Genomic DNA, 12,413 nt, shown 5'->3' with positions numbered 1-12,413 from the left:
CATGCAACAATGTGTTTCTGTGTAGTCTTGTCATGTTGTGTAAACAACATTGTGTCCTTTGTACAGCCACAAAAGTCATGGGATGACCCGAGTGTCCAAAGTTTTCATGTTACAGCTAACATGGCAATGTACTATCTACCTGAAAGCTTACCTTCGGCTGCTTGTCAGCCTCTATCTTCTGCTGAACATTGACGGACACTGCTTCTGAAACTCGGCCACCTGCTTCTTAGCCTCCTCCAGCGCTACAGACATGGCCTCTACCTTCTCCTGTGCGTCACTGATCTTAAAAAGGCCGCTATGCAGCTTGTACACCTGCTCCTCCAACTTACTGTGTTTCCCTGCCACCAGCCTGGATGGACAAATACACACACACACACACACACACACACACACACACACATACAAAATCAGCTGAGTGGCAGAGCAATTGTAACAGAGACAGGTATTTAGTGAATTGAATAGAGTCAGACAGAGCCATTTATCCTCAGAGGAAGATTAGTAGAAGTCAGACAGGTGGCAACAGTAAAGTGACTGTAGAGAGAGAACTCAAAGGGCCAGAAGAAATAGACTTTAAGAAGAGATTTTCTGTGATTTTTCTACCTTCTTTCTCCTTCAGAGTTTGACAGAAGGTCAACCCATTATAAATGATGAATAACATCTACACTAGAATGGACCAAGTAAGCCATGTGCCCCTATATATATATCTGACATCAAAAGAACATTACAGAACATAAGACTGTTGAGGACAGAGGACTGAAAAGACCAAGGGCTCCGTTTCCCAAAAGCTTGAAAAGCTAAGATGATCATAAAACACTTTTTATCCATCTTCTCATATTTGTAGGGTGTTTCTGAAAAACGGTGTAGGATGTAGGATGCTTGAACCCGGTCATACAAGGCTAGGAGCATACTGAAGGACAGCTTGACTGGAGGAGCACAAAAAGAGGCAGAGCTGTGGCAAAGTACTCTGATCAGAATCATAGATGCAATTGACACAGGCTTAGCCCCGCAGGTCAATATCAAACTTTAAAATAATTTTGACTTGACAAAGACCCTATTGGATAGAATACACGTGCAGCTGGTGATCATCAAACTCACTTCAGCCTGGTGTTTGATGGGCAGCGCTGCTTGCGCAGTACTTTTTTTCTTACACAACCCCACCTGATTGTGAATGATTAGGCCGTTTGTCTCTACTCTTCCCAATTCATAAAAACTCTGGAAATATAAATTGAGTCTGGCTGGGGATCTTTGCTGCACGTCGTATGCTCCGTTTCTCCCTATGTTTCCTGTCTCCATCTTCACTGTAAAAATTATCCAACATAAGCAAAAATACAAAGGAAAAAAAAAGAAAACTAAATCAAAATGTCATGCTGGTCAGATTAATAACTGTCAAGCATTTGTACGATGTGATCAATCAATCACTGTCATCTTCTGAGCTGAATCAGACATCATGATGTGTCTTGTCTATTGATCAGTTTAGTTACTACATGCAGTGGCAACCTTAAGCATCTGGGGGCCTGTTTCAAGAGCTAATGTGGAGCCTCCCTGAAACAAAAAACATAAAAGAGAAAACAGAAAAAAAACATTCATAATGTTATATCCTTTATGGAAACTACTAGTCTGCATTAAATAACACTATGTGTTATGTATCAGCTGACATAAAAAGAGCTTAAGCAATTCCCTTAAATTAAATTAACAACAAAAGCATATTTTGCTTGGGAATAACAAGTGCCTGAAACTGCTGGTAATTTACAATGAATTGCGTTTTGCAAATGGGGACCTGAAAACCAGAGCAGGAACTCTCCCATCCCCTCCTCTCCTCCTCCTGTGCACTGTCTGCGCCTCGGTACGACAGACACACCCGCACACACACACAGACATGCATCCTGTATGTCTGTATGATGCAGGGAGCAGCAGTGGGATATCATAACAGAGGCCGCGGCAGAGAGGATGAAACAGACTAACAATAGTAATAACTGTATGGCTACGTTTTACTTGACAACGGCAAAATGCAGATTATCAGATTCAACATCTGTATGTTATAGGACAATACTGTACCATCCAAGAGGTACCCCGCCTCTATACCTCCCAGCATGCTTTGAGAGACGGTAAACTCTAGCCTTTTTCTGTTATTCTTCTTGTTATTCATGCACTGTTGGCCTTGTTGGAGAATTTAACCCTAAATAATTGCTTATAGAGATTCTTCTAATTATGTACACTTGCTTAAGTTTGAGAATTTACTAGTTTGTATTAGTCGACACCATTAGTAGTGTTCATGGTGAAAGAAATGACCTGCCTACCATTTTGCTGTGTGAGTGAGTGAATGTTGAGTGGTTAACTGGTTCTAAGTGGAATTCAAGTTGGCTGTTAGCTTTGAAGTGGTGTCCAGTATGTCATCTCTGAATGAAGTAACCACAGCTTGCCATAATATATACTGTAAATATATATTTAAAAAATGGTTAATTATTCAATTCCTGCATGCAAGTCGAAGACCCTTTGGGAGGGCGGGGCCCGTTTCAATTGAACAGGTGAAGCATAGCTAAGTTGATGTGATGTGATATGGGGCCTCTCCTCTTTTTCCCTAAAGGTTAAGGTTAAAAAGCAGAATTATCTCTTCTGACATCAGCAAAGGCTGTCTTTATTTCAGGAGAGTTCAGTTAGCCTAGTTACTTCAAAATCAATTTATTATCCTTTCCAGCATTAAGAAGGGCTCTTTAATGCTGTTTTGAAAGACTGGTGTAAAAATATAAGCTAATGTTATTAGAAATGCTTTCAGTGATAAACCCTGTATAGGGAAACATGTCTTAGGAAACCTACTTGGTGATTAAAGTATATCAGATTGTGAATTGTGCAAAAAAATGAAAAGCTCCAAAACTGCACACAACCCATCCTTGTTAAATGAATTTGTTTGCATAGATTTACTGTTTGCCAAGAGCACATTAAATTATGATAAACCATAAACTGTAAAAGAAGAAGGCCATTGCTCTCTGACATTACTAGACATCTAAAGATAAATCAAGCATTGTAGAAAAGGGCTACAAAACCTAATTTGAAATGAGGTCTGGTTGAGAGGCTTAGAAATGCAATTAAAAGTCACGCCATGTTTAGTGGGCACAAAATGAAAGCCTCCTGACGTGGAAAACTAAAAAAAGCTCTCTGTTCTTGTCCAGTCATCTTCAGGTTATTGCCTTCTTTTCAGACAGCCATCCTTTCTCTCATTCCGAGGCGGCTGCACTTACAGGTTGGCTACCTTCATGGCTCTGATGGGCCAGATGCATTTCGACGGGCACTTAAAGGCCTCATCAAGTCAGAGAAAGGATGAAGAGACATACTGAGGTGGGAAATACCAGAAACACCAGCCATTAAAGCATTAGGAACCCAGCAGGGCATTTTTGGTCCACTCACAAAGCCAGTTAATAGTGATACAGTTGACAGGCATTGGGTACTGGAGGATGCAGTTCCTGTTGGCAAACACACATCCATTAATTTTATGCAAATGTGATTCTTTTAAGACACAACATTATTGTCCTGTTATGTAGTAAAGGTAGGGGTGAGGTGAGTGTCTTACTCAAGGATGCTTTCAGAAGTACATGTAGAATCCAATCTTGGCCCTGCTGATGGTTAGATGTCACAGATGAATAAGAACACTGGCTAGTCTTAAGCAGTATGCACCACCCAGTTCAAAAATACTACCTAAAAATAAGGTATGCTAAGTAGCAGAGATTGCCCAAGGCCTAAAGTATGACTCAGTGAGTTTAGCTGGTTAATTGGTGTAGTAGGGCTCCCTGAGCTCTGGCAATGTGATATGGATCCTGCTAGCAGCTAGTGGTCAGAGGGCCAGGACGCCTCGTCGCCCAGAGAATAGTGATTAGCTCTGGGTAATGGTGCCTGCCAGCCCAATTAGTGGCATTATGTGTGACCACTACCCAGTGCCACTAATTACAACCAGGCCGTGAGTGTGTGAGAGAGAATCAGAAAGAGACAGAGGGAAAGAGGTGTTTTGTGAGAAAGAACATGTGTGACACCAGAAAGAGAGAAAATGAAAAATGTGTGTGCATGCACGCACGTACTACATGTATGTGCGTGTATGCAGACAGCTGACCCTCTCTGCCACAGCATCTACCCTGCCATTTCCAATTACAGCGAGCCTCAGGTCTTAGCTACAGCATCACCCGGCTTACTAGACCTCATTTGCTCAACACCAAGCGTCAATCAGCCATTAGTGCGTTGATTCACGTGGCACGACTCACTGTCCTCACTGTCCTCACTGTAATTTTGAGGAGATGCTGAGAGTTAATTATCTCAGAGATGTACTTACTGTACGATCACAAGTGTATTTCAATTGAATTGAATTTTTACATAATTAAGGGCATGGTATTACAGTGGACTCGATAAACAAAAAATGTACAACAGAGCAAATATTAAGGAAAATAAATAAAGAAATGCTACAAATACCAAAACATGTACAAAATGAGAAATGGTTGTTGAGATGCAGCAGAGCATTTACAGTATTTGCTTACAAACTACCAAATGCCACAATAAATACATGCTTTACATGGCAGCTCATTCTCCTCAGGTTAATCTGAATAGAAAATGGTACAGACTATAATTTAGAAAATTGGCCGTGAATAACACGCATAATCGATAATAGTGACCAATCCCTGCTGACAAAACAACTTTGGTGTGTCTTATTCAAATCAAAATACATTTAACTTAAAAAATACCAGTACTAGTGAGTCTAATACACGCAAACACACATTGATACAAAACAGCAACACTTCCATTTCATTTTCCTCTCTTGATGTCAACATTTCAAATTCCCTCTGCAAAAAAATAGATTAATTAGATTAGATAGATTATACAAATAGATACATTTCTGAGCAGGCACTAATTTTAATATACAACTGATAAAACTGACCATTTGATTTTGATAAAGAGTCCCAGTATCTTTTCTTCCAGTGTCTACTGTAGATCACAACATTGCTCCCCACAGCATGCTACAATATGTGATGTGAAGTGTCAGACATAATTCCCCTGCTGAAACATGTTTGACAGTGTTTCATTGTGTGATAGGTTTTTCTTTTTTTTACTCAGCAGCAGATCATTATGTACAGTACTCTAGTGAAGTGGAGTTGTTTACTTGTGGAGAAAGTAGAAGTTCTTATGAAATTATAAAGTGGCCTACAGTGAATCAGAAATATACAATACCTGCATGTAATCCTTTGTCATTAAGGCAACAATTCACATATAGCTGCTAGAGAGAAGCTGAAGAATGCCATTAAGTGCTGGAGCTCTTCAGCCTAGAAGCACTGCAATGTGATTCATACTGTGCTCCTTTTTATGAGCCTGTGTGTCGACGGTCTGTAAGTTGTTATATGTGCACAGTGAGTACCTAGCCAAACACATTAGCAGATGAAATTTTCTGCTCTAATTATGGTTGTACAAGCAGGGCTATTCATCTGTGTTAATGTACTCATTGAGGACTACAGGTCAGAACAGTGTGAAACAAGAGCGAACAGGATTCTCAAAGAGAGGGGAAGATAAGAGGGGAGAGGAGAGAAAAAGGGAGGCAGTAACATATTGTGTACCAGCTGATATTGGACACAGTGTGCTGCAGGAAATGGTGTTAGAATCTACCTGAAGGGCTCTCCTACTGGGCTCATACAGAGAACTATTACAGAGAACAGTTACATATCATACAAACAAGAATTAATACATTCTCCTCGAAGAAGCATCAATAGTGTGTCACAGTCTTCAGTCAGCTGTATGCCGTCGACACTTGTGGCACCGATGGTGGAAAAATCCAGCATCTGCAGTGTATAAAACTAAGCAGTAACATTTTGACTCATGATAACATTAAGATGAATCACAACTGTCTCTGTTTGTTCATTTTTAGTACTTTTCACTGCTGACTGCTTTTAATTTAAGGCCTTAATTTAAGTCAGTGTTAGTCAGAAGTCCTGGGTTAAAAGGATGTTTTTTTTGGTGCACAATAATGTAGCTGTGTTTTGCATGATTAAATTTAAAGTCTAATTTTGACCTGTTGTCTGACTCCATAGCGTATTACTAAATGAAATCTTGCTCACTCATTATTCAGAATTGCTTTCCAAAATTATTGAGCCTAAGCCTATTTTGTAGCAAAGTCCATTTCTGCAGTGTAGCAGAACCTATTGAATCAGTGTAATCAGTGTTTTGTTCTGTTAACTTCACATGTTTTTATTGTAAATGTGGTTGGCTTGTTTATATAGATGATCCCACAGTATGTGACAGTTAAAAACATTTTTTAGTTTAAGCCTGTATGAAACTAAATGTATGTTTTGACAGATGGTCTGCTATGACAGTAGAGGTGCCCACACATGATCAGTGGTAAAACCGCTTGAAATTGCCACCAAGCGGTGCGCTCAAAGTTCAAATTATTTCAACTTTGACCTTGGTTGCTGCTGATCTTTCAAAGTGCAACCAATGAGATAACAGCTGTATGTGACGTAGCCAGAAGTGACACATAATAGCAGGAGAGGTAGAGAGTGATGGACGAAAAACTCATACTGTGTTTCAGAGTTTCCCGAACTAGACTAGATTAAGAAAATGCTACAATCTTGCCGGGAAGAGTGATGTGATTGCCAGGGCCTTCTTTTGGAATAAACTCAAATGCATCATACACAGAAAGGTCTGCGACTGTAACTGATGGCATCTGGAGAAATTGTTGGCAATGTTCTTCAAATACCCCGGTAGCATCCTTGTTGCCTAGAAACATTGTGAATAGCTAATTGTGCACTTTTTGATGACGTATACCTGCCTTGTCTCTGCAACAAGTGTCTGCACTATGCTCTGCGCACTACCTCGCAGTGAGGTCATCTGAAGTTTAAGCTTAAGATCAGTCTGGCACGACGTACAGACTGTCTGAAAGGAAGTGTCTCAATCAATAGCACTCCAGTTCTTGTGTATTTGTATTTTTTACTGTGTGGTCTTCATCATTCTGTTCATGCAGATACACAACTATACATAATTAATATATTTGCTGCCAAATGCAATTTGGCTTAATAACAATAAGTGTCTAGAATTTTCATGGTTAGTCAAGTGGCAAGGACTTGCAGAGTCAAACTCTTAAAGACTCAATCTAAATCAATATAAACTTTATAGCAACATAAATTTTGGTTTAAAAGGTTTAAGTATGGTATATAAAAAAACTGAGAGTGAGAAAATATAAAACCTTGGATAAAGGTTTGCCCCATATATCTTTCAATTATCACAGAACGACATCCTCGGAGGTCCATAAGGAGCAGTTATTTGAAATAAAATATTGTGTTCCATGTAATTTCATGTAGCTTCAACCTACTTTCTTTAGGTAGTGGGTACAATCTCAAACTTTCATCTCCTTTGTGTTCAAATGTAGTTATTTTACAGAAATCCACCTTTGTGTTACCTGTTCCCTAACAATGAAACAAAACAAATGCGCAAGTATGTAATAAGAATAAAGATAGAATTGCTTTTTGATGTCTGAAAGCAAGGAAGAAAAAATGTACCTTCTGTTACACAGCTGACTGAAGTGGTTGAGAGGAACTGACTGTACAAAGGCAGAGGTAATTCATCAAAAGGCTAATTAAGGTCACAAAGTCAGGAGCCAATCTTTACCCTATTTTACACTGAATAACTGAGGAAGTTATCTATTTGTGGGCTCTGGACTGGAGGGTCTGCACCAAGGTTCCTTCCAGCTCCTTATACACTACAGTTGAGCAAGGCACTCAGTTTCAAACTGCTCTAGTGGAGCTTGTCACTGCTGCTGAATGTGAACAAGACTTTGAATGAGTTGCTGAGTACTGCTATAAAACAGGAGTGTGCTCAGTCAACCTTTCCTCGATAAATAAAGGTTGAAGGAAAACAGTAAGCTTGATTATCTCAAAGGAGATTAATAAATAAGAATTACCTCTGCCTTCACATTCAAAATGTCACTTTGATGAAATTGGAGTTTTGAAAGAAGAAGCAGTTAGAAGGGAGCTACTTTTAGCTGGGCACCAAATACAAGATGACAGCGTATAACTGTGACAAATGGCGTCTGTGTAAAGTGTTCCATTTAGTGGAGATCAGCAACATAAGGGCTGCAGTCTGAGACAATTAATATTTAATGCTCAGACAGTCATAGCAACATAATTCACTGCAATTATGTGCAAAACGAACTTCTCTTACACAATCTGAGACACAACAATCTCTATTTGGTGATTTTTGAGACAATTCCACTTTTAAGAGAAAGACTACGGTTCAATATGTAGTAGAGAAGCAACGGCAGCTGAAGAATGTGTGCGCGTGTTTGAGGGGAGACTTGATCTGTAACAGCAGACTGACGGAAGCTATACAAGCCCATGGTTTGATCTAATCTTGTTTCATTTCCGTCTTTGGTTCCAGTTTTCCTTTTTTTAATTTCAAAGGTTAAGGTTATTTCCTCAGTAGAAACCATCAGTTATAGTCATACTTATATGGCTGAGCAATTATTCGAAAAGTAAGAGAAAACGTCAACTATCTCAATGAGCAAATTTGAATCATATTGATATGTTTGATAACTTCATTTGTTCAGAGCCTACAGACTGCCTTTATAAACCTAACCCTTAAAAGTACAACAACAAATCTAAGCCTACAGCTAGGTACACAAACAATCACAGGTTTATTTTTTATTAACGCGAGTCAACATTGATCCAGCTGCAGTTTTAAGCGTTGGAGAAACGCAGCTGGGAATGGGAGCAGATGAGAACAAGCTGGTACAGAGAAGATGTTTGTTGGGTTTTAGGGAGACATGATACTGGACAAAATGAAGCTAAATGGAAATAAAATGAGAAAATAGGAGTAGTCAGGTTGTGCAGCTCCTTTCAGAGCGTTGAGTGCAGGGTGTGTAAGGTGAGGGTATGGGAGAGACAGAGGTATGGAGATGCTGTGCTAAGGTCAGGAAGGTGTGCTGCTGGACATCAGAGCAGAGTCAGGTTAGCAGAAGTAAATTTAGCAGTGAATGTTCAGTATGAGCTCAACAGGATGTCAGAAAATAAATGCCACAACTCTTCAACAATCAAGCCAAGTTCTCTAAATTTGTTTACCAGCAGCCGAGTATATTGACGGAGTTAACCCTGAAGTTAGCTGCAATGTAGCCCTGGACATGTAAAGCAGTCTCCCCTGTGTTTCCTGACCACAGTCAGGAGGATGGGTAGGTTGTTTAAGATGCAGCGGTCTGTTACACAAGCGTTTGTTGAAATAATGTCACTCTCGACTCTGAAAGATCTGACTGATGGGATACTGAGATAACAGAAGTTAGAAGAAGTCGTTTTTGTCTTTTAATTTCCTGTTTCAGCAAACAAATAAATATTACTCATAATCCATGATTGTCCATCTATGAATAAGAGCACCACTGTGTGACAGAGAATCTTAAGCACAGGTGTATTAAATAAGATATGATGTTTCATTAATTGTTACTGAGTTAAATTTAACAATTAATCACGGTATTGACTTCGGGTGATATCGCCCAGTCTTAGTCATACTCGTTCTCAAACATCACTGTTGTAGCAGGAGTGTGATCTCACCTTCTCTGAAATCCTGCTTGCAGTAGTGCTTTGTGATTTTCACCTGGAATACCTGGTACCCAGATAGAGGTGACCATCTTAGACAGGCTCTGTCTACCTGAATGAGGACAAAATATATACAAACACACACATATACACACGGATACAATATGAATGCCACTGAAAACATGGAAAGAAAATTTAAAACGTACACACAAATGCTTGAACACTCTCTTGCACTCATGCTCAATGAGATTTTCCACATTTTTGAGGATGGAGTCTCAGCAAGTGGGCTGCCTTTCATGCTGTGATTGGAGACTGAATACTTAAAGGGCACAAAATACTACTGGAACTTATGCTTGGACAACAGTGTAAACAGAATGGGTACTATACATACATGTGAAGAGTTGTAATGATTAAATTATGATATAATTAATGAATTAAATAATGCTGCCGACATGGCCACAAAAAACAAATGTCACTCAAAATGACTGTTTTGGATTTCACTGTCTGGGATCTCCTTTTGCCTGTATTCAAATAAGTGACCTGCAAAAGACAACTTGCCCAACTGACAAAGGGTTCGTACTAGTTATAACCACTTTCTGCTTGATTGCAATCATATTTTATTATTGCGAAGTTCTTTCATTTGCAGCAGTGGAGCTTTTGATTAGTCACCAACCTTCTATTCATACCAAAAAATCACTCCAGATTCCCTATTCTGTAGGGTTTTTTGGAGCTAAATGTCATGAACTGGGTCTTCAATGCAGATGAAAATCCCTGCACTATTTACAACACACACAATACCCACAGCCAAATACAAACTAAATGCACTAAAACACAAACATACACATACAGAAAAGTTATCAGTGGAGTGGCGATGCATGTTGTTTTCTATAGTAATGTAGTGCTATTGATTTGCAGTAGCATGTGGTAAAGTGGCACATTGACAGCAGAATGTAGAGAGCAGAGCCTGGTGCTGAGAGGCCTTCTCTCTTTCAACTACAGGGTGGCTTTTAGCAGCACATCATGCTGTGTTTTTCAAAGGAGTTTCAAACTGGGCCTGAATCATATAACTGGCAAACAGTGAACACAGCAAACACATCTGAGTACAGCAGATGAGGATGTCTTATATTGATTGTGTACTGGATTGACTGGACAGAATGTGACGCTGTGGATTAATGCATCAGGGAAATTTGCTGCACTGTTTGCTGGAAGAGGAGACAACACAGTTGCCACCTTTGGTGTATGTATTTGAGTGTGTGCATGTGTGTGTTGTGTTCCCAGACGCAGTGATCAATGGCCAGGCGTCAGGCTGTAGTCCTCCAGTGGGCCTCCATGAACTTAAGACGCTTCATGTCCAGAAGGTCCTCATACACATGAGGTTCACTCAGGAAATCTGACCTGACACACATGCACACACACACACACACAAAAATAAACACATCAATATCTCCCTCTGTACGATGGATCGACTCTTCAACCGACTATTAAACCACAGTCCATCCTCTAATCAATCATCTTATCTGTGAGGCCAGCTTTACACCCAGACATCAGCCTGTGCTTTGTAATAAATGTACCGACTATTGGAGGTTGTTTGTTTCAGCAGATGTTACAGTGAGTGACTTCAAAGACTGAGCCGCATTTCTAAGCAAGCAAAGCTGAGAAACTGGCATCTAAATCTACACCTACTACAGTAGGAGAAAATTCTAAAATATGTAGGTGATACCAAAGCATAGGGTCCCAACCTGTCACCTGGGTAACCAGAGTGTGTTGGATTGTAAGTGATAGAGAAAATATCAAGTGAAAAGAAAGAACTTTAATAGTCTCCGCTTTATCAAGGAAATTCACAGATATTTGGAGAACATTTGTAAATTTGCTTTTTTGTCATTGTTGATCTTCTGACATCAAGGTAAAATGAGGTTTGTATTCTTGAGCAATTGCTTGTTGGCTTATAGTTGGCTTAATTTAAGGGTGTGTTTCATTAGTGGGAACAGCTGCGAAGATTTTGTCAGTGTATTTAATGCTTGGCTAACTAATAAATCAGTGCTAATGTTGAAATATTTACATTTGGTTTACTACAGTAGTTATCTAATCATGATTGACAGGCCAATATTATGGAGGACCACAAGTGTCATAGAAAAAGTAATAAAGCATTATTTAATGAATAACTAATTGTACAAGAAAAACAGGAATTGATAAATTGGTTTACAAATCATTAATCCATAAATAAATAGACTAAATTACAAGGTAATTAATTATTTGATATTTTAATGGATAATAAAAAGAAGAATTATGAAAAGATTTTACAAATGAAATAATTATCCATCAATAAATTGTTCAAATTAAAAAGGGAAACAGAAACAACTGAGTAAAATGATTTAAAATAGTCAATAAGTACATCATTTAAAAATACATTAATGGATTCCTAAATAAAAAATGGAAATTCAAAATCAATTTGAAAATGTTAAGAGAAATAAATAACTGGATTCACAAATTGAATTAAGAATACAGCTTTTAATCAGGCATTTAAAGGGGCAATTTACTTTCCCATTTGCATTTCCATTTCCTCACTGCTCTTTTCCTATTAGCTATTCAATTTGCTGAGTCAGTTAGCTTCTCCTTTTACCCTCTCCATTTACCCTTTCTGTGACTCTCTTTTATGTGAGAGTTATGATGCCAGTATTTGACATCATGTTAGCGTTTGTTCTGTAAGTTACTGAGACAAACGAGCAGATTCAGGAGAGCCAGCGTTAGCTAGCTAATGTCTCCACTCCTTTGTTTCAGATTACGAGTTCAAGAATAGTGATAATCATCAATAAGATGTATATTATTTACATACATACAACAGGTAGCCCACATTTGTTAGAATAAAACCTA

At 38.9% G+C, this 12,413-nt stretch overlaps 1 protein-coding gene across 7 annotated transcripts in view; it reads right to left on the bottom strand.

The window, feature by feature from the left end:
- Nucleotides 1-12,413, bottom strand: part of LOC121888825 — a 149,165-nt gene that overhangs the window by 18,304 nt on the left and 118,448 nt on the right. For all 7 annotated transcript variants that reach the window (XR_006093316.1, XR_006093317.1, XR_006093318.1 and 4 more), the window contains exons 25-26: nucleotides 9,558-10,937; nucleotides 152-349 (exon numbers count right to left, since the gene is read on the bottom strand). The gene's annotated coding sequence lies outside the window, so the exon portion shown is untranslated. The remainder of the gene's footprint in view (nucleotides 1-151; nucleotides 350-9,557; nucleotides 10,938-12,413) is intronic.

Source organism: Thunnus maccoyii, chromosome 22, assembly GCF_910596095.1.
Source record: "Thunnus maccoyii chromosome 22, fThuMac1.1, whole genome shotgun sequence".
NCBI classification, from domain to species: Eukaryota; Metazoa; Chordata; class Actinopteri; order Scombriformes; family Scombridae; genus Thunnus; species Thunnus maccoyii.
Note: the sequence above shows the minus strand (reverse complement) of the source record. Positions and strands in the feature narration are given on the sequence as shown.